Source organism: Montipora foliosa, chromosome 3 (assembly GCF_036669935.1).
Source record: "Montipora foliosa isolate CH-2021 chromosome 3, ASM3666993v2, whole genome shotgun sequence".
NCBI lineage: Eukaryota > Metazoa > Cnidaria > Anthozoa > Scleractinia > Acroporidae > Montipora > Montipora foliosa.
The window spans coordinates 37810893-37838392 of record NC_090871.1 but is presented as its reverse complement, the minus strand read 5'-3'; the positions used below and the strand labels follow the sequence as shown (position 1 = coordinate 37838392).

Genomic DNA, 27500 nt, shown 5'->3' with positions numbered 1-27500 from the left:
AATTCCTGGTTTCTAAGCAGTGAAGTAAAATCGAGTTGATCCGAAAATCTCGCCCTCAAATTAATAAATCTGTAGTTATTTGAAGAAGAAAGGCAACCTTTTTATGCACCTCTCATTTAAGTGGGTTGTCACTCACGGTTTCACTAATAACGCGAGTTCCCTAACCTGGCTTTTCAATCTTCAAAACAAACGATTGATGTAATTACACATACTTAGAATAGTTGGATAACTAGACTAAAGAAAAATGGATGTTGAGCATATCTGGCATTTACCTTATTTTTGGCCTTTGCAAGGTCAGTAACAGAGATGTTTCTTCCTTCCATCTGGCAAAGATGGCCGTACTGTTCTTCTTCATGTTGTCCGTATAGAATTGGCTGAAATGTGTGCCGGCTACATCTCTTTGTCATCGTCACTTTTTTAAGAGAACCCTTTTCAATTTCCCACCCTACAGATACCATCTTATTGTAACAACGATTGCTCATCTTTGCTGCAGTGTAGTAGTACTTGAAGTCCTTTGAATTGAAAAGAAAAGTGATTTGACTTCAGCATTTCGACAATCACCGTACACACAATATGAAGCTATACTTAAAAATGCATTTCTGAAACGATGCTGGATGTTCTTTTTCCATTCCTCTACCACGCTTTTACTGGCAGTGGGCTCTCTGCTGCCGTCATTTGGAAGACCCGCTCATTTTGCATCCATGTCACCGTCGTTAAAAAATCTGGTTTTGTGATAATTTCATGGGAGACAGGAATGCGTGGAGTGCGTGCTGCGGTTTCTGAAGAGCCTGGTGCAATGGGTAGAAACTGGGCATCTATGTTGTTACCCAGTTTCCACCAGCTCTCACACCCTGTGGAGAGCACAGGCCCAAGAAATTCAAACATCTGGGAACCATGGAAGCTGTCGACGTTTGCGTTCCAAACTGTGGAGTAGTTTCATCACTCAAATGCGGAACCTCGAGGTTTCCGGAGAAAGAAACAGGAAAAGAAAACCCTGCCTGTGTCAAGAGTCTCATTTGAATCGACATCAACCGATGGAGGATTTGGAACCTGCATTGATGAATCAGCGACTGGTGTAATATCAGAAGATGTGGTAAAATTCATATCAATTGGTACAATAAATAGTTAAACAATTTTCAACTTGTGAAAAGCCGTGTGGTAATGATCAAAGTTCATCTTTTGATCGACTTTTATTTGTCCAATAACTAGTTGGGTATGTGCTTTGACTGATAGCTATGACGCTATTTTTTCAGTTGTAAAACAAAGCTCTTTTTCCTTTGGTGCGCTACTACATGTTACTGACGTTTTTAGAAGTACTTTCACAGGTTTAGTTACATCAATTCCACAGTAGTTATCAAAGGGCAAAAGTGCGCATGAAGACCCATCCTAGAGATCGACAAAAAACCCCTCTGTGAGGTATTTTCTTAGTGTAGTTTTCGTTCCAGTTTCAGTGGCAGAATAATCCCGCATCTTAACCAATCAGAAGGTCAAATAGCAACATGATATCTGTAACAAGCAGAACATTCCGCATTTTAGCCAGTCACGTCTAGCTACTGTAATCCTTAGCAATTACCACCTTTAACAGGGGTCAATGAGAACGACACGTACAAGGTTACTCTCACGGTAATTGGTCTTGAAGTCTTTTTTAACGTTTGAAAGACTGCTTTACAGTGTCCTCGTTTATTTTGTTCAAATTTTGTTCAAGACAACGTCAGTGTTTTGCTATTTCATGTTTCAGGCCAGTACAACGGTGCAAAACCATTTTATTTCAAGCAGGCAAAATACCTATTTAACTAGTCTGCATTACCTAAAATAAGCTTACCGTTCCATAGATAATCCGGCAATGAAACTGTCCTCACCCGTTATTGTGTTCATCACTGCTCCACGTCACATATCTCTCTTCCTTTTGTCAAATCGCCTTCTTTTACTTTTATTTTTATTTTTTCACGCTCTAAACGTGACTGAATAGGGAGCTTTTCTTGTCACACTTTATGCCAATATTAGCTCCTTTGGCGCCCCACGCCTGTATTCCACAATCTGCCAGAGATCTAGTGTGTCAGTAAGTTTTTCATTATGGCAACCAACAAAAACCAGTTCTCTAAGTCTGCCCAACAAATAAAAGGTTTAATTAATCAAAGCTTTCCACGGCAATAGTCGTCCGTCTTGGAGAACACGCGTAACCCCATGCTCTTTCAGAGCAACTCAGATGATCTTACTTAATCTGATGACGCCAGATGATTTGTGGTGTAAGTGAAATCAACATGCGTCAGTGCACAATTTGTGTTTCTGTGGAATATGCCGCTGTGGAAATTGGTTTGTAGTTTGGCGCCAAGGAAAACTGTGAAAAAACTATAGTAGAAATATTGTTTTTCCCCAAGTATTTATTTTCTATTTCATAGTCAACATAAAAGGCCTTTCCTGCAGTGGAAAAAACATTTGTGAAAATTAACGTGTTCAACAGTTTAGTTGCCATGACTCGTAACTTGTAACATGATACTTTTTTGTTGTTTATCTCAATTGAGGATAAAACATAAATTGGTAAGTCCTGTTAGGAAATCAAGCGACACGAACGCGATAGTGACAGGGGCAAACAGAATGAAATTTTAGACTTTCTAGAGATGCTTTTTACAAGGCTTTCCGCGGAGTAGAAACAAAGGATCGCCATTTCATTTTGTCAAGAAGGGCAGAGTGCAAGATCTGAGTTTTATATTCCATTAGCCTTGGAACCTTCCACCATCACCTTCCGAATGTTGTTCGTGTGACCATTAATATCTAAATGTTTCACATAAGTTCGATACAATCCAAGATTGTATGCTATTACATTAAATCACATAGTATAACAAAATAAAAGTATTTTTACTCTAAGTGGTCATTCTTGTATCTAAAAACCGAGGAACTGTGGTGATTTGAAGAGTTTGTTTTCGACGTTCATCTGCGCATACCGATAGAAGGGAGGAAAGCTCGGTTTTGGACAGCTACAGCACTGAAACGATTTTCACAAACAAATTCCAAGAAGAGGAAGAAGATGTAGATATTATTCCTGCAATAAGAACGGATCACTCCACTATTACAATGCATACAAATGGAATTGAAGAAACGGGACGGGGACCTTCCTTTTGGAAATTTAATTCTAGTCTTTTAGAAGATAATGAATATATCTCATTTATAACTGGGAATTACAGTGATTGGTTGGAAGATGGAAAAGAGATTCAGGATCCAAGGGTCCTTTGGGACTTCATTAGGCATAAAATCCGTTATGAAACTATTACCTATAGCAAACAGAAGGCTGGAATTAGAAGGGAGAAATTATTAGACTTAGAACAAAAAATTAAAGAGTGTACAGCAAAATGCAATGAACAGCCCAGTCAAGAAAACTTGAGTGATCTGGAAATTTTAAAAACCGAATATGATAGTCAATATGATTATATAGTGCAAGGAGCAATAATTCGCTCGAGAGTAAATTGGTACGAACATGGCGAGAAAAGTAATAAGTACTTTTTGAACTTAGAAATTTCCAAAAAGAAAAAAAGTGGTATTACGAAGTTAGTGGGGTTTAGTGGATGCATAATGGATCCGAAACAAATAATGACAGACATTCATAGCTTTTATGCCAATCTTTATGATAAAGACTCTTGTCAACAGGGTGGCTTGTCGATTGATGAATTCCTTAAGAATACTAACATGTTAACAGACGAGCAGCAGGAATATTTGGAGAAAAAAATTACAACAAACGAATATTTAGAAGTGTTGAAATCATTTGAGAAAAACAAAACACCAGGGAATGATGGATTAACTGTGGAGTTTTATCTTGGCTTCTGGCATCTCATAGAGAAATGTCTCGTCAATTCCTTGAATTTCGCTCACGAACACGGACAACCGTCAAATTCACAAAAACAAGCTATGATTACGTTGTTGGAAAAAAAAGACAAAGACAGACGTTTTATCAAAAATTGGAGACCGATCTCACTGATTAATGTAGATATTAAAATCGCATCAAAGGCGATTGCAAGAAAGTTAGAATTGTTTTTACCTAAGCTTATTCATTCAAATCAAAATGGTTTTATCAACGGAAGATCATTACTTGACGGAGTTCGAACAATTGAAGATGTACTTGAATTTGCTAAATTTACAGATAGTTCAGGTATTCTTTTAGCATTTGATTTTGAGAAAGCATTCGACTCTTTGAATCATTCTTTCGTTTTTAAAATCTTGGAAAAATTTAACTTTGGAACGCAATTTATAAAGTGGATCAAAACCTTCTAAACTAACGTATCTAGTTGTGTCTTAAAGTGCACCTAACCCCAAAATATAATTGTAGCTTGAATAAATCTCCATACTGTGTGAAGTTAATTGGTGAAAGAATTTTTCGATTTGGGTGAATTCTCATTTTCTACGTCTAGTAGAAGTTGAGAAACATTTGGTTCAAGTCCGCGACCTGGGGCGAGTCGAGCTGTGACGTAGAAAGGAGAACCGCGTGAGAGTGCTTCCCGGTGTTGATTACTATTTTCACAGCATTCTTCTGTTAGCTTTTGGAATTCTTCTTTTTTTAACAGCACTGAATGAAAAACACACACTCCAAAGTCGTCCGTCCTAAGCCATCTGTTGGAAATGTCGAGGTTTTGTTCATCGCCCAGATCAGCTGAACGAACAAAATCTTCACGCTTTAAATGTTCGGAACATAGCACTGAAGATTGCGATGGTTGCCATTTCGCTTGCTTCAGTCGAACAAAATCGACCCATTTCTTCCTCCTTTTCTTGGCTTCTGTACGATCGTTGTTGTAGAATGGCAACTTATGAAGAGAAATACCTTCTTTTAAATTTCTCACGTTGCTACAACCAGCAGCAATACATCTCTTTGGCATTTTCTGGACTACAACAGTGGACCATATGTGAACTATGTCAACACACTCGTTCTCCTTTCTACGTCATAGCAACTACTAGCCCAATCCTCCTGTTACTCGGACTTGAACCAAGATGGCTGCCATTTAGGTGCGATTTTTCAAACTTTGAGGGGCCATAAAAGATACCAGATTTGAGCAAATCTAATAATTTTTTCACCAATGTACTGTAAAAAATATGGTAAATCATTTTCTCCAACTAAAATTTGGGGGGTTAGGTGCACTTTAAATAATGGTTTTATTACTGATTTGTTTGATATTCGTCATGGCGTTAGGCAGGGCGATCCCTTGTCACCTTTGTTATTTATTTTGTCCATTGAAGTGCTTGCGTGCAGAATTCGGGAGGATAAGGGAATTAAAGGTACTTTAATCAATGAGGAAGAAATCAAACTAACACTTTTTGCTGACGATATAACTTGTTTTCTCAGAGGTATCGCAATGTATCATCGTTTATTGGCAACTCTGCAAATTTTGCAGAGCGTGGTCAACTTTGAACATGGAAGAGCGCAAGGTTAGGTAAGTGATGTAAATTCTTCAGCACTACTTTTGGTCTGTGAGTGACATGTGTGCATAGATTTTTTTCCTTCGTTAGTGTTCACGCACCATGAACACAAAGGCTGCAGCAAACGTTGTACTGCCGACCACAACAAATTAAAAAAATAATAATAACAATGTCCCAAGCAAAGATTTCAGCATTCGGCACGATAAGACTGCGCGCCAATTCACGCCGTCATTGTTAAGTAAAAAGTCTGTTCTTTTTTCTCAATATTAGCGACATACCTCCTATCCCGGATTGTAGCAGCCCACAAGGTATGTATAACACAGCCAATGAACAACATGCTGGAAAGTATTTAGTTCTTCGTCAATATTTCTGCTGTCACTTATTTACTTTTTATGGCGTGGCATGATTTCAAACAAATCATATTTTATTTTGAATAGAACAGGGTTCATACAGATTTTGTAATACAAAATTCAAGGACTTTTCCAGGACTTTTCAAGGATTAATATTCAATTTTCAAGGACACATGATCAGCAACAAACAAGTACTACACAAGTACAATACTGACTTGTCTTACCAAACACAACTAATCTATGCACAAAATTAGAGTCACTTTCGTTTGAGAGACTTCTCCTTTTCGCAAAGGTTTTCCTCTACCTCCACTAATTTCTTGGACTTTTCTTTGGCAGCTCTTCTTAGAGCATTTGCTTTTGTCACATGAGATATATCGCCTGTTGAATCTGCAGTGGCATTAAGTGCATCAATATCTAGCTTCATCCTCCTCATTCTGCATGTGTTTCCTCTTTCTTTGTTGTTCTTCAGGTGTTTTCTTTCTCTTCTCATCTTGTAAATGTTGCTCATACTTTCTTCTTGACAAAGACGCTGACTGAAGGAGTTCTTTCGTGAAGGCCACTTTCAGTATACCTCCAACAGCATTGATGTGACCACATACAACACGCTTTGCTATGACTGTCCTTGGACTGATAGTATCAAGTGAAGTTTCTTTATTGACTGAGAAACCTCTTTCAACATAAGCCTGGCCATGTGAAAGAACTAAAAGAAGTTTAACAACTGCAAATAGTTTCTGGTATGCTTCGCATGACATGTGGGTCAACTCTGTGTGCTTTTGGATCAAATCCTGTAAACTTATCACTTCCTATGACAGGAACCTTTTCCAGAGGGGTGTCAAATTCTTGAAGAATACCATCACAGTCTTTTTCTTTGACCTTTCCCTGCATTGACTAAAGCAGCTATAACCCCTTTCATCTTTGTTCTGCACTCAGTGGGATGTTTTTGCCATTGCTCTGGGGTCTAGGGCAGTTATGTTTCGCACAAGGGCATATGAAATAGGACATTTAAAAAGAATTTTTTAAGTGATGTTATCAGACACGTTTTACAATTAATGTGTAACTCCATTGCCTGCTTCTGAGAAATGTCACCCTTTCACAGAGCTTCCCTCAAAGGGGAACTGAAGGCAAAAATCAAGTATTTTTTTTCTTATAGTTTAGACCCAGTATATTGATGTTTGACACTTTTTTTGCCATTTGGGCCTTTTTTTAAACTTCAAATAAAAGTTTTTACTGTGGTTTTAGGCTATTGGCATTGCAGCTCAGAATAGGTGTGTCAGCGGTCACTTTAGGAGTCTATGACGTATGATATGGGGAACATGTGCGACAGACTTAATGAACAGAGGCAGGATTTTAGGGATTTTGAGTGATGTTGACTTTGTCTTTTTAGCTCAGTAACAAAGATTTGCGACATTTAAGACGGAAAGATGCCTATAAGCAGTCCTCTGCGCTTGTGATATATTCATTGGAAACTTGGACATGAAAGCGTAAGTTGAGATTTCCGCCCGCAAACGAAACCATTAGAAACATTCACCGGACGAAGTATGTTTTTTAATACATAGGATTATTTACTCCAGTTATTTTGTTTTTATTATTATGAAATTCACCTGGTTTGGACATTTGTTTACTTAAATTGTTCTCAGTATAGTGAAAGAAGTCAAATCACGTTCGACAGCTGTAAAGAGTGCATATGCTCCGAGCTTGAAATAAACACTGAGCTTGCCAGATCTGTTCTCCTGTGACTTTATTTGTGTCATTTTAGTTAATTGGATAATTATCGTCAGCTTCTAAAGTTCATATTGCGACAGTTTTAGGGTAGTGATTGAATTATATTTAGAGTTAGCGTGATGCTTTGAAGTCAGTAGACGGAAATCCCATGACTGCGATTTCGTGAACTACTAAGCTCGATTTACAATGCACGTCATGTTCCTTTCGCAACTAGTAATGTGTTATCGCACCTTTTCGAAAATTTCAGGCTGATTTTTCCGGTCTTGAGGCAATCTTTTTGGTATAAATAAAGCTAGTCATTATGCGTAAGACTCAGTACTCACTTTATGTGCATATAGATCGTTTATACTGTTTCGTCGTAATGGTGTATTGTTGTGCTGTTGGATGCTCGAATCATCCTTAATCTGTTAGCAAGTAGCATGGAATAAGTTGCCACCATCTTCCTACACAAAATTCTCTCTTGCAAAAGTGGTTAGCAAAAATATCCCGAGTTGACTTTGTGGTTACCAAAGAGACTTGGTTGTGTTCTCATCACTTCGAGCCTGACTGCTTTGAACGTGATCTTAAAGCAGCACTTCTTGGGTTGAAAGCAACACGTACATTGAAGCCGGATGCACTACCAACAATTCTTGTCCATCGGCCAAGAAAGAAGCCTCGACTGTCGTCTGAAAACCGTTTGCATGACAGAGCAAAGCAAGGGGTAAGAAGCTGAATTAATTTTAGCTACATGCAACTCGAAGTATTTTCTTATCTTACATGTGGAGGGAACGCTCACACAATTGCTCATTAAGTCACGAAATGCCTGCTTTGGTTTCCAGTATTTGCATCACTCACCACGACAAAATAGTTGACTTCCAAGTTGTTCAGGTCAGCGAAGTGACCAGCAGTAATGCCATGGAGAAAGAAGGATTTAAAAGGTGCATGTAAAATATCCAGGGTAAAGAGGCAAAAGTGAAGGTTGTGGCAACTGATCGCCATGTAAGCATAAAGTCAGATATGAAACGCATCTACCCTGATGTGTGGCATTTAGCAAAAAGTGTCACTAAAAAACTAACTGAAAAGGCAAAGAAGAAGGACTGTAGTGATCTTTTGGCAATGTGTTCACTCACTCTGGATTTTTTTTTTGTACATGTACACCAAACAAAAAATTTTTAGCTTTTAGGTGCTTTGCTCTGGGAAATGTTATTTCCATTTAACTTTCAAAACAAACTGTTGCCAAGTTTAGGTTACTTAAAGCAATGATGTTGGTGTGCTGAACAATATAATAACAAGCCATCTTTCCCAGTCAGCCCTTTAACAATTACTACTTCTATTAACATTATTAGCAACAACTCTTTTGTACATGCCATCCAATCTATATATACATCGAAACCAACAGCAAACAGTACATTTCTTTCAAATTTCAACTTAAAATTTATTCCGAACAAACCATGCATATTGTGCTTGATCATGGCTATTAATTATAAATATTTCGAAGGTGAATTGAACAACTTGTTGAAAATCCAAAGAGAATAATTAAAAGAATTAGGTTAATTTTAGAGATCAGTGTAAAAGTATTATAATTAGCCGAAGACGAGTACTATTTTTGCAAAACATAAATTTCTAGAAAGTCGATATCAATAAAGCATGCTAAAATCCACTATTGCTTCTTCTAGAAAATTTAATTTAAATCGATTTCCGCCAGTTTGAATCCGGCATATTCCCCACTCTCCTCTGGAAATTCATTTCTAATTGCTTTCACAACGCACGCTGGAATCACTCGCCGGTTTTTCCTTCCCAGTACACCATGAACCCACCAAGTAAACTGACGCTAAGCTGCTAAAAGCCATGTTCTAGAAGAGCTCATAAATGCGAATTATTTGATGAACAAATAACTTTTTCGGCTAGATTTTCAAAACAGCTAACCTGTTCTCGATGGGTTCTGGTAAGGGATTACAGCATGCGTTGTGAATTGAAACAAGGGCAGTATTTAGCACGTCCGTATCGACACACACAATTCAAAACTTTGCGTGGTCAGTTATGCATTCAACCCGACTCGTCAAACTTTTGATTAAGGGCCTCCAATTCTTGACAACAAAAACATTCATCGGCCGTCGACATTGGGACACAATTCCCCCACAAATGCACCATTCAGTGTTTCCAACTCTGTTATCAAAATTGGCTCCGCTGTCTCCTTCGTCGCCAGTTTCTTCTTCTGAGTCAACTGGTTCTTCACCAGGGCCTGGTTCCTGGAAAGCCGATTAATCTATCCTCCGATTAGCATCAAATCCACGATTAAATTTCTTATTCCTTGGATAACTAATCGTGGGTTAAAAAGGAGCTCCTGAAAGCAAAGTTATCCGGCGATTAACAATCCCAGATTAGTGCTAAATGAAAACCGGTTTAACAAGTTTTTCGACCGCCTGCCTCTGAAAAAATATGGCGTGAAAAATTGGCGCGGATTGTGGGGCCGGTAAAGAAAACAAAATGGCGGAAAGTGAGGTGAAAGAACTTGAAGTAAAGGAAAGAAAAAGAAAACCAAATTTCTCACCGCTTGAGATTTCCATAATTACAGAAAGTGTAAAAAGCTGACGAATAATATAACCAACAAGAGAAAAAGTCAAGTCTGGGAAAGGATTACCAAGGAGGTAAATGCTGTTGGCCGAGCGAATCGCTCCGTCCAAGAAATAAAAGACAAGTGGAAGAACCTCCACTCAACAGCCAAAAAAGAATTTAGTAATTACAAGAAAGAGTACAAGAAGACTGGCGGTGGACCTCCACCCAAGCCCCCTTCCCAGTCAAGTGAGCAAATCATAGAAATTTTTGAGGACACACCAGCCTTCTCCGGACTGGGGGGATTTGAGACGGGTGGCGGCGAAGGGCTTGGTGAGAAAGCTTATGTAAATATTTCCTTGTTTTACTGGTCATGTGATTTCCTAGAAAGCTGTAGCTTTGTCCACCATTTTTGCTATGTTTTTATCTGGGAACCTTTCGTTGAGCATTTTAAGATAAGTACTAAAGTTTTTAAATTATTTTGCATAGTTTCCTCCCCAGTTTCTGCCATTTTACTTTGCGAAATGTGAGGTAACCTCATTTTTACGTTAAATGTTTATGGTTGGCTTGGACAAAATAGTGTTGGTTTTAATATTTACCAACTCGATGATCCCCGACAGCAGCAAAAACGGGGTTAACTTCGGTGTAAGAACCTCTGAACTTTGTTTTTCTTGGTTCTGTTGTGTTACCTTCTTTGAATTCTCTCTTACACCGAGAAACGTTCGAATTTAGGCTCTGATGAACTCGTAATTCGAAAATAAGAATTTGTTCTCCTTTGCTTTTCAGTGAAAGCTTACTTATTTTTTTTTTATAGTCAAGCTGGCATTTATGTTTCGAAAGCAAGTTTTATTTTGATGTAACGACATAGGAAAGGGTCAACAGCGAAGGAAATCTCAGTCGCAGTAATAGAAGGACTTCAAAAAAGGGCACTGAGTGCTTATAAAAAACATCAATACAAGCTTACATAAATATCCTATGTTTTTCAACATTTTTCCTATAGTTCAAATTTCTGCTGCTGAATGCACTACATTTTCTTGAATTGAATATAAAGAAGAACCAGCTGAAGCAGATATTGTGGAAGACCAACAAGATTTACCAACGCTATCGAGTGAAGATATGATGAAACTTGATCTCATAGCACAGGTTAAGGAAGATCATTTACCGTTGCCACCAAATAGAAAGAGACGAATTTCGCAAGCTGATATTCTTGCAGAGCAGCAAAAGGCATTAAAGCTGCAACAAGAAATGCTAGAGCTAAAGAAAACAAAGCTTTGAATGGAAATTCTTCTTATCAGCAAAAACCTGGATGATGAAGATAAGGAAACCATCCCAAATTGAATGCAGGATATTTTTAAAGAACACTTTATATTGATATTGGGATTTTACATTAGCTTACAATGTTTTGTAAAATGTTTCAGATTCTACATAAATTTCAAGCATATTTTTTCATACACAAAATCTTGTTTATCCCAGTTATGGAAATAATGTCTCTGTGACCAGTTACATAGTAATATATTTCATTTAGGATTTAGAGAGTTACCACTCAAATTTGCTTGGAAAATGAAGACATAGGGGGATTGTGAAAGTCATCTAAAGTTGTTAGGGGGGATTACTTCAGTGAAGTAACATTCAAAGGAGGGATCAGCTAAATTTCACCTTGTTTAGTCCCAAATCCTCCGTGTCCCCAGGCGATAAATAATGACCGGTCTCTTAGCTCCATTTTTCTTACCTATGTTTATCTACGTTCCGCCCAAAGATAATTGAATTCAAACATCTGAGTGAGATGACAAGCATGTTATTGTCAACTCTCTTATGGGGTCCCTACCATAAAAACATACTACAGGGTTGATTACTTTGCTAATTATTAATATTTTTTCACCAGAAGAGTTAAAACCTTTTAAATATTAATAGAAATTTCAACAACTATTCTTTGGAGCACATAAACTTAGTCTTCTACCACCCCCTCAGATAATATGTATTATTTCTGCTTTGTTCTAATCATTTGTATATTGAATGCTTATTGAAAATGATATACTCCTTTTTTACCTTTATGGTTGCATACTGCCTGGACATTGATGGAATGGAAGCCCTTTCGGTTGACATAGTCATTCTCATTTTTGTTGGGCGCTTGAATCCTCACATGGGTCCCGTCGATACAACCTACAACACCAGGGGAACCCTCCCTTCTCGTAAAATCCTCTTTTGACGTCTTGAACTTCAGCAGGTTCGGTAGGGAAGTTGATGAACTCCTCCTGCTTGCTCACAAAAGCCTTTGACACGTTGGTCACAATTCTTGAAACGGTGGATTTAGGAAGGCCAACGGTGTCACCAATTATTTGTAGGAAACTGCCGCTGGCAAAAAAAACGCAACGCAACGCTACAAGAACTTCTAGTGTTGGCGAGAGCGCATTTCTTCACGTCTGCCTTTGTAGGTCGTCTTTCAGGATTTCTACGAGAAATTTTATTGACTCCCGTCCAAACCTGTATCTACTGGGGAGTTCTTCGTAAGTTAGTTCGTCAAGGTCAATTTCTCGCTGTTGGAACTTTCTTTCGCGTATTTGCGGGTCAATTAGAGGGAACAGTAAGTCCGCCATTTTGTTTGTTTTGACAAAATTTTCCCCCAATTAGCGAGTTAATTGTCCTCGCTAGGTGGGTTAAAGTTAACCTTTCGTTGATTCCTAGATTAAGATTAATTGTGCTTTCAGGAACAGAATCTAATCGTGAGATAAAATTTATTCGGCGATTAGCAATATTTAATCCTCGATTAGCACTAATCGGCTTTCCAGGAACCGGGGCCAGGAGGATAGGTTGGCTCAAACTGGAATGGCTGTACACCGCTCATGTTGGAAATAACAAAGGAAATCCATAACAGAACGACAAGTTTCAGCTTATACCACCTGTTTTCTTCTTGTTTACGAAAGCAGTGTTCCCCATATCATTCGTAATAGCATACCACTGACACGCATTACGGGTCCGCAATGAAAAGGCCCGAAAAGTGGGAAAAACACAGTTTCAAAGCTAATTTTCTCGGGAAAACCAAGAAACGGACAGAAATAACTATCCAAACTCGACACTATTGATATTAAACTTTCTAAAAAAATGTTACAAAAAATAACAATTTTTGCCTTCAGTTCTCCTTTAATGACCTCTCAGCAGAAAAGTCCTAAGTCTATCTGTTTATAGGCTTCGTGGTTCTTGTTATCCTCTACATCAATCTTGAGAAGCTTTTCTTCTGTAGAAGCTTGATCAAGGACATCATCTTTAATGAATTTCCTCATCAGCACTCTAATGACACTGCTTAGATCAGAAGCAAGGAAGCAGACCATGGGCTTATCTGTTTGGTAAAACGTTAGGAATGGCAATAGGTTTCCAGCAATGCACTGGAAGACTTGTATTTTACATTTAATTAACTTGTCTTCTGTTGCTTCTTTCATTGTGGCAAAGGATTTGTTTGCTGGATTTCTGATAGACCTTTCTTTCACAGCTTTAACAAAAGCTTCAAGCCTGTCCCATATTTGGAGAGTTCTCTAACAAACAGGCACATTTTTCAACCAAAGATGGTTGCAGAATTTTAATGGCATCAACGAACTTCCTGAACATTCACAAAGTATTCCCTTCTAGCAGGAAAGTCCTTGGAGAGCCTAAGAGACTTGACAACAAGCTAGATACATCCCATCCAGTGGCAACAGCTTTAGCTTTAAAACTGTTGTGAATGATATGTAAACCACAAGATCCAATATTAATGTGTCCTGAATCAAACTCATCAGACAGCTTCTTTTTCACCATTGAATAAAATTTCCAGTTTACATTCGGTCTGTCCACACTAATTTGAACCAAACCCTTAATGGCCAGTCCACTTTCTATAACTCCACTTGAAAAGTGGCTTAGCATGTCATCTGCAGTTGTATGACCTGAAAATGCATTTGTTGCTCTTGTGTTTTCTTGTTTAGGCTTTCATCAAACAGCACACTAACACAGTCACTCACATCATCTTAAAGAAGCCGAGAAAAGTGGTAATCCAAAGAAACACATATATGACGTCTTCTTTTCACCACAAGCAAATTTTGCAGCTATTGCTCTGTCGGGGAACATTGCATGTAAAATTTTCCCCACCTCTTCATTAGATTTTAAAGGAGTTATGAGCTGCTATTGTGTGCAAAGTCCTAATAATTTCTGCTTTGAGCACATCATTCGTTACTGGCATAAGTGAGCATTGATTTACGTGGTTGAGCTTTGTCAGCTGGTGGTGCTGGAACTGTCATTTGCTCGAGATCTTATGACACTTGTTGACTGGTTATCTTTGGCAGGTGTGTTTGCATCTTTCACAAATGAAGTACTTGAATTGAAGAACGAATTTAGCTGCACTTTGAATTGCAGCTTTATGTTTCTCACCTTTCTTGTGAGACTCAAGTGCGCTCTCACCCATCATTCCAATGTCAATGACTTTGTTACAAGAACTACAAAGAGTTTTTGCCAAGTTTCCCTTTACTTCTCTCACCCATGTGAATTTGTTTTGCCATTTGATATTGAAGAGACACTTATTTTTACCCATTGTCGAAAGAATTCCTTTTTTTTGCAGCGATTAAAACACCATGCTTCGATGAACTTCACACCCGATTTCATTATACATTGACCAAGACAAATTCAAGGACTTTTCAAGGAAAATTCGCAATCAAGGCTTTTTCAAGACTGTACGAACCTGATAGAAGTTTCCACTCCAATTCCTTGGGGAATTGGGTTTATGAGGAGAAGTCGTACACCATCTGAGTCATCAGAGGTCATAACCGATTCAGAAGATGACTTCTACCTTCTTAAAGATGGTAAGTAAGGCCCAATTCACACATAAACTTTGGCTCACTTAACCGGATCAATTTGGTCAAGGATAGCAACATTGAGCACACACGAACGATGTCGACAGTTGACTATGCTGGGAGGATGACCCTCTTACCTGGGCCGGACAACTTTTCTCCATCTAAACGGGGTCCTGATGGCATACCATAGAAATTGCGCCTGAACAAAATTTTACCCCGAGTTGTACAAGGCAAAAAAAGTTTCATCACTGTCTTTTCCTGTAACATTTGGTTGCAGGAAGTGCATTTCAAGAAGCTTCTGGCAATGGGGAGATTGGTAGGGCAGAGGAAGTCGAGGAAATAGAAGATGTGATGGCATGGCAAGATGCAGAGTGGAAAGAAGAGGAGGTGGAAGAGTACGAGTACGAGAAAGAGGACGAGGGAGAGGAAGAAGAAGAGGAAGAGGTTGCTGGGGCATCTGCCCAAGTTTTGCCACGAGACTTGTATGTCATTTGTTTGACAGAACCTCATAATGCAAGTCTCATACAGGGGACAACAGGGCATCAAGTATGCTGCACTGGATGTGCAGAAAAACTGAAAAAAGACAAAAAGAGATGCCCTGTTTATCGACAAAAAATCAAAATGGTAATTAAAAACTTTTTCTAATCAGTTATAATTTAAAGACCCTTCGTCACTTACCATGATGCATCGCAGTCGCTTTGTAGTTTCTGGGACCCTGAAAGTCACTGTTAGAGTTTCTAGTTTTAGCCGCGGAGAAATCTGTTTCCATCGGAACAGTCTTTTCATGCTTTGATTTAAAAATAGATTCGCTAGGTAGATAAGGTATTGTAAAGTCTGTTTTGGGGAATTTATCTGGGATACCCCTATCTGTGGTAGACTGGTTTGTCATTCAATTCATGCCACCACAACGAAAGAAGGGACGGCTGCCTCGAAATGAACGCCGTGTGAAGTTATGGGTTAGACAATCAGTTTATCATTCCTGGAATGGGATATGGAAGCAGGACTCATAGCGAGTTTGCTGAGATTCTGCTACATCGAGTTACAATTTCACCTCCACAATCCGCTTCAAACAAGAGGCAAAGGATTGACACGGACGACGATCAAAATCATCAGTGACCAGTTGCTTGTAAGTTCATCTTTTCTATTTACATGAAATGTATTTTAATGTTGCAAACCCTCGAAGTGACCCTAAGTTTCTATTATATTCTCAGGTTGAAGGCCTCTGTTTGCATCGACTCCAATGCAAGGGACTTGCCATCTTGATTGTCAATCAGACAAGTAAGATATTATTTGCACGTATATATATTCCTGGTTCTTTTGTCTACAGTTTATATATAGTTGTCTTCTCTACAGTTTAGTCGATACAGAATGATATATTTGTTTTCCCAGTAATGATGTTGATGTCACCAGTGTTTCAGTACCGGATAAAGTTGACATGTCTGCCATCCTGGCTGGGTCATCCTCACTTGTTTGTCGCACTTTCAACGAGCATTTTGCTACACTAGGTGGTGATCCTTTTAAAAGTTCTACCCTAGTAGGGGCTTCAGATACAGATGACAGTGACACTACTGACATGCGATGGAGTTGTTTTCCAGGTAGATATAAGAGAAGCTTTAAAACTGGTAATTTTTATTTGTAATATCTGATGAGGTTATTTTTGTTCAAATATAAGCTTATGTTTTATTTCTGAGCTTTCCAAATTTCAATTTATTTCTATGAAGCTAAGGGACATGTTTCATAAAAATGTATTTACATGTAAATCCACAGCTAGAGTATGGAAACATTCTAGTTAGGTTACTCCCCTCCATATTGATCTTCCTAATTCCCATAATTTACCATGATTGATGATTGTTGTGGACTTTATGTGGGCTGTTATTAATTAATTTTCTTTTCTTCTTAGGCTCAGTGTCATTCTAACTGAAAGTGAAAGTTCTGATGACAACGATGACAACACACATGATGATGATGATTTGGATTCCATCAAAGATAGCCACACCGAAGTTAGCTCAGACAATGAACCCTACGAAGATGAACTAATAGTTGAAAACAAGTAAGGAAGAGACTTATTCAGATGTGTACAATACTTGTTAAACAATGCATGTGTTTTGGTTGTAGGTTCAAAATTTTGCAAACCAGTTTGACTTTTATTATTCATTGCCTCTGAAACAAAGAGAAATAAAAACTGGTAACACATGTTAACACTATGGAGTAACAATATCAAGTTAAACAATTTACAGTTTGTCGTTGATAAAACAATCCTCCAAATAATGAAATCCTGGTATTATTGAATGGTATTCATAGCCTCGTTTCCCTTGTAGCGTCAGAACATATCTGCCAGTCTCTTGGCGTTTCGTTTTGTCATGAATCATTGCAATGTATAGAAAATTGTTTCCTTGATGGACGACTTACTGGAATGCATGCATGCATGCTGAAGATTTTCATGTTCTATGATACATGGACATTCTTGTACAACCTTTTCTATTCAGCACTTCAGTTATGCCAAATGGCTAGTGATCATTCTGTTGTATTTTGTGTGAGTTGCTGTTTTTTTTTTCAGGGTTGGCCTAAATGAGACCACATCAACTGCCTCATTTCAAGGTGACGATGCCACAAATGATTTTTCCATTGCCCTTGATAACGCCACTGGGCACATGTTATTGCCTGATGCTGCTCTGCAGAACCCTGGCAATAATGGTAATCCCCATACTGAACCAGGAGGTGATCCTCTACATATTACACCTGCTGCTGAGGAAGCAGCGGGTTCTTCTGAAGCTGCTGCTACTCCTCGTACCGATGCTCTGAATAGCAAATTTCAGGTGGCCTTTGATGGGTTGTTGGGTGGAAATTCTATTAGGTCTTTCCAGGAGATAAGCGAAATGGAAAGGGTTGTTGTAACTTTAAGTAAATTTTTGGAGTTATTTGGTGGTGGTTGTGAGTCAGGTGGTTGCAAAAGACAAAAGGATGTACATCACAAGGTTCAAGGGGGGGTTCTTATTGTTACTTGGAACTGTGCAGGTGGACATGGTGGTGTATGGGAATCATCTGATGTTTTGCTTCAAAACGAAAGGGGGCAAAAAGTGTATGTCAATACTGTGATGTTGGCAGCTTCTATTCTTCTTTCATGGAATAATTTTAGCAAAACATCACTGTGGAGTAGATGTTTGGATATGGGGTTTATTTCTTTGTCTACATTTGATAGAATCCAAAAGCTGTATGCCATTCCAGCAGTACAGTCATTCTGGAGTGACATGAAAACTGTTGTACATGAAGTGTTCAGTTTTTCTTTGTTTTTTGTAATTGCTGAGTTAACCTGCATCTCAAAGTTGAGTAATTTGTTTAAACTCTAATTCCAGATCCTATTTACTTTTTTTTCAGACAAATATCCAGCATTGTCAGCACTTAAACATTCACTAGATATCTGGCATAAGTCCTGCCCATTGACCAAAGCTCTTACTGAGGTAGTCTTTATGTCCATGTTCTGCAATATACTGTAAACATACTGTGTTCGTTGAGTTTCACAAATCTGATGTTACTGTAGATCGAAGAAAGCTAGTGATATTTTGTCACTACTTTTTGAATTATTATTCTTTCTATCTTTTTTCCTTTATCGCTTGTTATTGCTTATGACAAATGATTGAATGGTTTTAACAAACATTGTTGTCTGGGTTGTATATCCTTGTGCTGTAGCTATTGCCAACCTACAAAATTACCTATCTGACTCCATCCAACAATAGTTAGCAGTCCATAAATGATTCTATAATAAGAGGTTATACCTGCCAACATTTGGTTCCCCTATTCTAAACAGTCAGATATGGTACTACTCTCATTATTGTGGTAACAAGTTTTTGAACCAAGATGTCACTTTATTTACTTAGGCATCAAAAGTCAAACACTGTGATGACATTGCACAGTGGATCGAGCACATACGGGCTACATGTTCTTGTTCTTGTTGTTGGTAGGTACTTTGGTGGCATAGCTATTTTAGACCAAGCAAATCCGAGATTATAACTTCAGTGTAAAGAAAGTACAACTTACTGGTTGTTGGTTCTCCTTTCTAGCCATAAGTCGAAGCAGCGTTTCATTCCTCTCCCGATATTCCAGGTCGTCATCTTGTTGGTCTGGGTCTGGAATAGCATAAGGTCAAATGTCCATCCCGCTTTTCAGTAATCGTCCTCACTCAAAGATTCCCACAGGTTTACATGCTTTTCTTCCTTTTCAATTCTTTTCTCTCACCAGTCACGCTCATTCGCAGACATCCTCACTTTTAATTTTTCAATTGAGTCTCTCATCATTTCCACACTGGGACACTTCTGGAGCTCAGGTTTTAAAATAGCTGGTTTACCAGGAGGAACTTCGCTTAGAACAATAAAAGGTCCCTCTTTGGGGTACCACTCTTTCCTGCTCACTTTTGCCTAGGGTCTATAGTTTTCATTTAATTTAAAGTGGAAGGCATGTGGATGACTGTGGTGCTAAAATTTGGCGGTGTATTCCTGCAACCAGGTCTTCACGTTGTATTGTTTTCAACTGAACAGGTAACTGGCGTTGGACTGTATGCCTTTTGTATCACCCGGAGAAGATCAGTCAGAGTTACTGCATCGGTCTTCGCCAATGTCACAGAAATTCTACTGAACATCTGAAAGAATAAGCAAGAGAATATATAACAGCAATAAGGGGAAAGTGGTTTCCACATCATAAAGTTAAAATTTATCGTCGCAAATTCTCATTGCCAAGATGTGGTTAATATAGATTGTACCACATTCCACCTGGTCCCATGGTGTCATTTGATACACCAGCGCTTCGGTATATCATGGCAACAACAAGACTTACCTGGTCTATGTCTTCAAGGGTGTGTCCAACTAGTAGATATGACAATCTCACCTGAAAAAAAAAGCATGAAAATTTTCATTTATAGAAGTAAAACATCAATGTGTTTAATGATACAACACTGAAATACCTGTTTTTGAACACTCAACAAAAGTAAGAGTAAACAGATGATTGGCCGACCTGTCCTTCATACATGTAGGTTTCAATCCAAACTTACTCTCTGATGCTCACTACGAAGTTTTCAACACAAACTTATCAACACGAACTTAGTACACGAAATTCATTGCAATACTAAAGCATGCATTGTGTCTTGTACTCAATCTTGGAAACCACCCGTGCTTCCATTAATTTAGTTGATACATTGCCGGCAGGTCACCTTATAATTATGACGTTTGGTTAGATCGTTGGTGGCCAGCTTGTTCTTTCTTTGGGTTCTGTCAAGTGATTCAGTATACCCAACGTCATTTTGCTATTGTCAACTAACCTATCTAAAAACACCAGCTTTCACAAGTATGCGCAAAACCCCAGTATATGGATCTTTTTGCAGTTCCGGTAACAATTGTCCAGTTGCAGGTAGAGATTAGGTGGTATTCATCATTTCTGCTTTCAAAATCAAAAAGAAGCAAAGTAAGCCATTATGTATTTCTATGCTTGAAAGTAACTTTCCAGTGGTAACTCTTTACACTATTTAAATAGAGCCTAAAGAAGAAATTTTTTTCACCCATTTTCCCCCATTTATTCATCTAATTTAAATGCTCTCTGTCGTCACTTCAAAATTTATTGACTGGGCTCCGGTGTGCACCATCGCGGACAGTTTGGCAAGAAAGTATTCCATTTTTCATGTGTTTGCGTTACGCCAAAAGTACAGTAAAGTACTATTGAGAAAAGGAATGGTCCTCTTACCGTGTTTACGTTCTGGGGCCACCGAAAGAAGTCAAGAAAACACCATGCTACAATAAGTTGCAAAATTGTTGAAACACTTTCATTAAAAAACACCTTTTTCAGCTTCCAATACCTGCTGTATCTAGAATTTAAACCTTTCCCACATCCCTTGCAATGTTGACTGTCTAGGTTTGCAACAATTTTTTGTCTTGCTAACAACACTGATAAGGGGGGCCAATTCCTTTGGATTTGTTATGTAGTTGAAATAGATCATGGAGAGCAACAACATAATAGCTCTTTCCAAAGATATTTGAAATGTAAAGGCAACTGGGAAACCTTAGCTCCAGAGCGAGACTATGGTAAGTACACATCCAATATGGCGGCTAAGAAAACAGTTCCTCGGGAAGTGATTTATTGTTGTGTGCCACTTTGCCATAGTTATAGTGGCAAAGTCGTCAATGGAAAGGCGGTGAAACTTCACAGACTTCCAAAGGAGACTAAAGCTAGAAGGATTTGGATTGCTAGGCTCAGAAATGTGCATCAAATTTTTTCTGCAAAGTCTGGAACACGAGTTTGCAGCTTGCATTTTAAAGCCAAAGAAGGCCCGAAGCCATGGTGTCCATCTTTGTTCCCCTGAAAGCCAGTCCAGGAATCCTTACTTTGATGGAATAGACCCTTGCCTAACAGATCTAGGGGATCAAAACATCTTCGAAAGTGCAAACTTGTCAAGAGCTAGCTGAATACTCATTGAGTGCCAAACAAGCAGTGTGTAATGGTAACAACTTCCATCACTGTTTTCACGACTATATTTCAACCATGTCATGCAATTTGACGGCGGCGGTATTTCCAAGGATGGACCAAGAAATAAAGGTATTCAGTTTTGTTCCAATTCTGTTAACAGTGGTGTTCAAGTTACCGTTGAAATGAAAGATTTCGGAGTTCAGGTGAATCTTCCTCTGCTCACAGCAGAGGACCTGAAAACCATATTTTACACCGGATTCGTCAATTTTGGGACTTTCATGGTAATTTGTAACAGCTCATCACTACTATCTGGAAAGCTAAATTACTGGAATGGAAAAAAATCACCTAAGGAAAAGGAATATTCGGAAAATGATGTTAAACAAAAGCCAGGCCCTCAAAGGAAAATGAGACTTTTGGATGAGTTTTTGTTGGTCTTTATGAGGCTACGTCTTGGACTACTGGAACAGAACTTAGCACAGAGGTTTTGTGTTTCAGTACAATGTGCCTGCTGCAAATCTGAAGCATTTAATTGTGTGGCCAAACAAAGAAGTTATTGCAACCAATATGCCTGATTGTTTCAAGAAATTTCCCAATACACGGATACTAATAGACTGTGCTGAATTTTTCATAGAGATACCTTCATCCCTAGTTAACCAGACAATAACATACTCTAGTGATAAGTCACACAATACATTTAAGCTTCTAGTGGGTATCAGCCCTACAAGAGTAGTTATGGGGGGGGGGGGGGGGGCGGGTAATGCATCTGATAAGCAGATTGTTAAAGGAAAGTGGGCTGCTTGACCTCCTTGAAAACGGAGACAGTGTGATGGCTGATAAGGGGTTTCCAATTCAAGACCTACTAGATCCACTAGGTGCTACCCTGAATATGCCCTCAAAACGAGACTCAAATAGGCAACTGTCAAGACAAGAGGTTGAGCAAACAAGGAGAATTGCTGCAGTGAGAATTCATCTCGAACGGAAAATGGAAGAGATAAAGAATTTTAGGATTTTGCAAGCAACAGAATGGCATAATGCAAACACAATATTGTGCTAATTTGTGCAGCTCTTTCAAATCTTGAACCACCCCTTGTAACTTGATAGTAGTGTTTTCACCATATTGAAGATAACATTTGTTTACCCCTCCATCATTTTTAACAGAGAATTGCCATGTGGTCCTTAAACCTGGGCTGAAATTTTTGGCAATTCCCCTCAATTCTCCAACGTACAGGTACATGTATTTTCATTTGTGTATTTCCATCATTCTGTTTTACACTTTGATGTTCTCAAACAATGTTTTCTGCAACAAAATTTAAGAATTATTTTTTAGAGCTTGCAACATGTAGTGGAAACTATTCAGGTACTGTAGAAAGGTTAAGGCATTATTCCACCACTGTTCTGTTGTTTGGTAATCAACATGTTGACCACTCATTGTTTAGTTTTTGTGATTCTGTTTTTAATGGTGTTTGTATTTGAATTTAAAATCAATTAAATATCACTTGATTATGAAAGCGTTCCCAAGTTGTGAACAGCTCTTTAAGCACTGTTGCACTAGTCAGCGGAATTGTTCAGAATTTCAGCAACTAATTCGATCCAGTCCACGTTGCACCCTTGGGTATGCAACTTCTTGCATGAGGTATCTGTCACAGAAATGTTACCAGAAGTTTCTATCAAACTTAACTTATTCATGAAATATGCAACCATCAGTGCCCTTAGCTATGAAAATTCCCCAATGAAATTCAGTCACAAACATTTGATGGTACAGCTGATAGAAGTACTTATGATTACTATTGAGCTGCAGACTGAAAGAGCCTCCTTGTGATTCTACACAGATGTGCTGTTTGATCAGGACTCCTGATAGGGTTTCTCCATCTTTTACCTGGATGAATTTCAGCTACACCAGGGGTTTCCTGTGTTAGATCATGCACAATACGATCAGGACTTGCCCCCAAAAAGCCATGAGTCTTCCTAATAAAAAACCCACACCTTATAAAAGTAAAATTATGGAGGCGCTGGTGCCCTGAAAAGGACTGCAACTTCCTGGGGTGCTACCTCCCCCACCATCTTCAAAATAAGCACCATACGAATCCCAAAAGCACGGTATGCAAGCTCAGCCTTACAGTTGCGAAACGATATCAGGCCCTGGAAGAGATTGCGCAAAAAGACGTCCCAGAACCTGACAGCGATCCTGAAGAGGACACCAAATCTATACTACCTGATACTTATCGTGAAAACGACAATGCATCTCCGAAATCTGTCACTTCAGACGTGGTGCCACCAACACCTAAGGTAAAGACCAGCCGCGCAACTCCTCTGCAAGAAGAGGAACAATCCAACGAGACTGAGGACAGCAAGGATGACCATCCTAACCCAAACCAAGAAGCGTACTTCACTAACAAGCAGCCCATCCCCAATCGTCAAAGTGGCTGGTCTGTTTCTATGACTACCTCCTAACCCCAGCAGCAGGCTTTCATCGAGAGCAAAACAGGCTGCAGCATGCAACCCAAGTGAAGAACATCATAAATGAAATCGACCCGAAAGGCAATGACATCATCTTCCTTGGCCAAGATGAAGGAACCAGGGTATGACTTGAGTGGGTGGTGCCCAACCTCAAAAAGAAAGCTGGCAGCACTCTCAAGTCCTACCTTGGCAGTCTGCAAAAATTCCTTGACTTCGCCTCTAAGAAGCTAACCAGACCCAACCTCCCTGTCCTGCCTGAACAAACAAGAGACGCCTTAGAAGACCTGGCGAAGGATTTGAAGGGGAGGAGACAAACCATCACAAAGGAGACATCCATGGACAGCTGGAAGAGGTATCTAAAAGAGTGCGACAACCTGCACACATCCAGCGAGGTCAAAGCCATAATGACGTCTCAACCAGCCATTAAAGGGTGGCAAGCCTTCACATCTGCACAGGCCAGCGACGACCTCACCCCAACCCAGTATGGCGCTGCTCGAGACCTCCTTATCATCCTCTCCACCAAAGCTGTAGGTTCCTGCCCAAGCACTCTAGAGAATGCAACTCTGGAGACTTATTCTAGCACTAAGTGGGATAAGCGTACACCTTAATAAAGTCATGCTGGTCACGTCCCACAAACATGCAGAAGATGGGCCAGCACCCCTCACACTAAACGCAGAGGCTGCCTTCCTGATGGACGTGTTCATCCAGAAGGTGAGGCCAAGTGTGACAGACGACCAATCACCATCAAGCCTCATCTTCCTCAAGTCCGATGGGCAGCCCTTCCCCCGTGGCACACTGGGAAAGTGCATCTCCTCCTTTACCGTGAAGATTGGGGTGCCTTCAAATGCAAAGTTCACCGCCACCGACTTCCGCAAGTGGATCGTGACCACCATGTATGGAAAGAAGCAGCAGGGGGATCAGATAGACGAAAAGCTTTTGCGACGTCTTATCTGCCATTCAGACAAAACGGCAAAAAAATGGTACGTCCTACAAAGCCTGACAGAAGGGGCAGCCAAGGCAGCAGCACAAATTGAAAAAACAAAGAGGCCAGGAACTAGCCCGCCTAGCCAAAAATAAAGGTCTATCACCAGAAAAAAGACCACTCAACGATGAAGAAGGCAATGTTATCAAAGCCGTCTTCAGGGGATCAATGCAAAATAATCAAGGAGTCACTCAAGATGACATCACTTGAAAAATGAGCACTAATGATACTCTCAAGGAGTGCCTCAAATGCTCATTGTTGGTAAAGAATGTGACGGATCGGGTCAGGCATTTGACAAAGGTGGAGCCTCGAATAGACCCGCAGGATTTGCCTGTTGAAGACAGAGCTCTATCGTCCACTCGTGCAGACTGGAGTAAGGAGGACACTGACACCATCTTGAACGCTCTCGAGACTTGCGAGGAATGCCCAAGAAATCACAAGATCAAGGCATTGTTCAAAAGCACCCCAGCCCTCCAGCTTATCTTCAAAAATAACACCTTTGAGCGAGTGAGAAACAAGGTGAAGAACCTCATGAGGAAAGAGCAACAGATGAAGAAGCAAAGGTGGAAATGACCACCACTTCAAATCTGTAAAAAAAAAAAAAAGAAAAAGAGGGAGGCATGTAACGGTAATTGGGTGTAATTTATTACGTGACATTGAGATAGCAATGACTATGGTTTGTCAGGGAGCAAACACGAGCTGTGGTAACGAATCCACGGGGAGTGCCTCACAAACTTTCTAGCATTGTCTATTGAAACGTCTTAGAACATAATATCCATTTGTACATCCTGGCAGCAATGAATCAAGTTGGTTACTTGATGATACCCTCTGATCTGCCTTTGATGCTACAGTATTTCAAGTATCCAGGCTCAGGATAATTCCCTCACTCACTTCGGGAAAGCACTAGATAACATCGACCAGCATGTGATTGTAATCTCTGACTTGTGTGCGAATTAAGTGGCATTTTTAAGCTTATCCGTGTTCAGTGACATGTTGTTCACATGGTGGGCTGACTTGCTTGTTGAATGTTTTCTCAGACAGTGAGGGACCTGCTTTGTCATGCTTTGATTGTGTTTATTCTGGGATCGTATAGCTCAGTGCATTAGATACATTTTAAGAACAATATCACGCATGGTAGATGTGGCATCATCATCGAAAATGTCCAACCTCACTAAAATGCAAGCCATGGTGAAAAAGGCAATGCAAGGAGACGCACATGCCCAGAACTATCTCCAAATTGATGACTTGAGGGTTGCTCCACTGGCCAAGAAGGTCAACGTCAATTGGGACAAACTCTGCAGTGACGTCCACGAATTGGCGTTAAAAAACATTTGTCCACTAACGTCAAGTCATTAGCAACCAGCATTTGCAGTTTAATCTGCACCTCCAGAGAACAGGACACCCACAACACCGGGGACTTTATCCCCTACTCTTCTCGAATAGTGCTTGGGTTCTTTAACGTCACACAGAGAACTTATGAGCATAGAAGATATTTGTGAGATGGGGCCGTATCCGAGAAGACTTGGAAGTCTAACCTTAATTATGTTCCTCAAGGGGTCCCCTGCCCCCCCCCCCCCTTAACCCCAGGATATTCAGAGAGTCCCTCTCATCACCCCTCACATGCCACAGGTCCCTAACTTGGTCTCATGTTAGGGTTAGGTACCTCCCCTCCCTTGATGTTCTTTGGCCTATTTCCTTACAATCGTTTCATTTTTATAACCTCTTGAATTTTTGGTAGTAGACAGGTCACCCTTTGCGGGAGAAAACAGGAAAAATATGAAGGCTGGCTAGGGCTGGGGCCGAGACTTGGCCCAACTGTAGCTATGACCTATGTGGTCACATGTACCAAGGGAGAAGGGATGACGTCATCATGGGAATTTTTTATGAATTTTTTAATGAAATGTTTTATTTTAAGGGGGCACAGTACAAAGACACGTTTTACTTTACTTGGTTTGTGTTGTACAGTTACCCCTCCTACAGTGGACCCTCCGCCTGGCCCCAGTCATGCTGATGACCGCTGCTTCAGGCAAATATAACATTTTACTCTTTATTTTTGTATGAGTAATTTTTTTCAAAAGACAGACATGTGTATTTACATTTATTGTGTGTGCCTCAAGCATGTGGTAATGTAATAAGTTATTTTTGTATTCCTTAGGTCCTGTAAGTGCTGCATTATTTTATGGTGCAGCAGCGGCCAGACTACATGTACATTGCCATCATATTCCAGGTGTGCAGCATGTTATTGTACATTCATTTTGTTTTGTTCTACAAATGTATTATCATTGGGAATTGTTTTGCAAATATCAAAATGTAATAGTATTTTGTTCATTTTTGCCGTAGCTCCTGTTGCCCCTGCTATTGCCCAAGGACGTGGAGGTAAAGGTTGGAATGGTGGACTGGTGTAATGGTGGAATGGGACGTGGATGTGGACGTGGACGTGGTCGTGGTCGCGGTGGAGGACAGGGAGACGCAGTGCCAGAGGTCTTCCAGTCATATGATGATAAAGACGATGGGAATGCTTTGCTGGCATTCACTCCTGACGGTCCTGCTGGTGTCCCTTTTGATATCCCCTTTCTCGGTCAACGATGGTCAAGGCAGTTGACTTTTTTATTTTATATCTAACTGTAGATATGATTGATTTTATTGTAAACCATACTAATAGTTATGCATGGGAACATATAACCGATAATTCCCATAGGACCTATGCCCTGTCTGATGGGAGCTGGCAAGAAACTAACCGTGATGAGATCAGAGGATTGATAGCTTTGCTTATCTATTTTGGTATCGTCAAGGTTGGCT

At 39.7% G+C, this 27500-nt stretch overlaps 2 pseudogenes; one reads left to right on the top strand and one right to left on the bottom strand.

Moving 5' to 3' along the window:
- Positions 1-8950: 8950 nt before the first annotated feature.
- Positions 8951-12846, bottom strand: LOC137994799 (P2X purinoceptor 7-like; annotated as a pseudogene).
- A 13013-nt stretch (positions 12847-25859) lies between these two features.
- Positions 25860-27500, top strand: part of LOC137995706 (uncharacterized) — a 9764-nt pseudogene continuing 8123 nt past the window's right edge.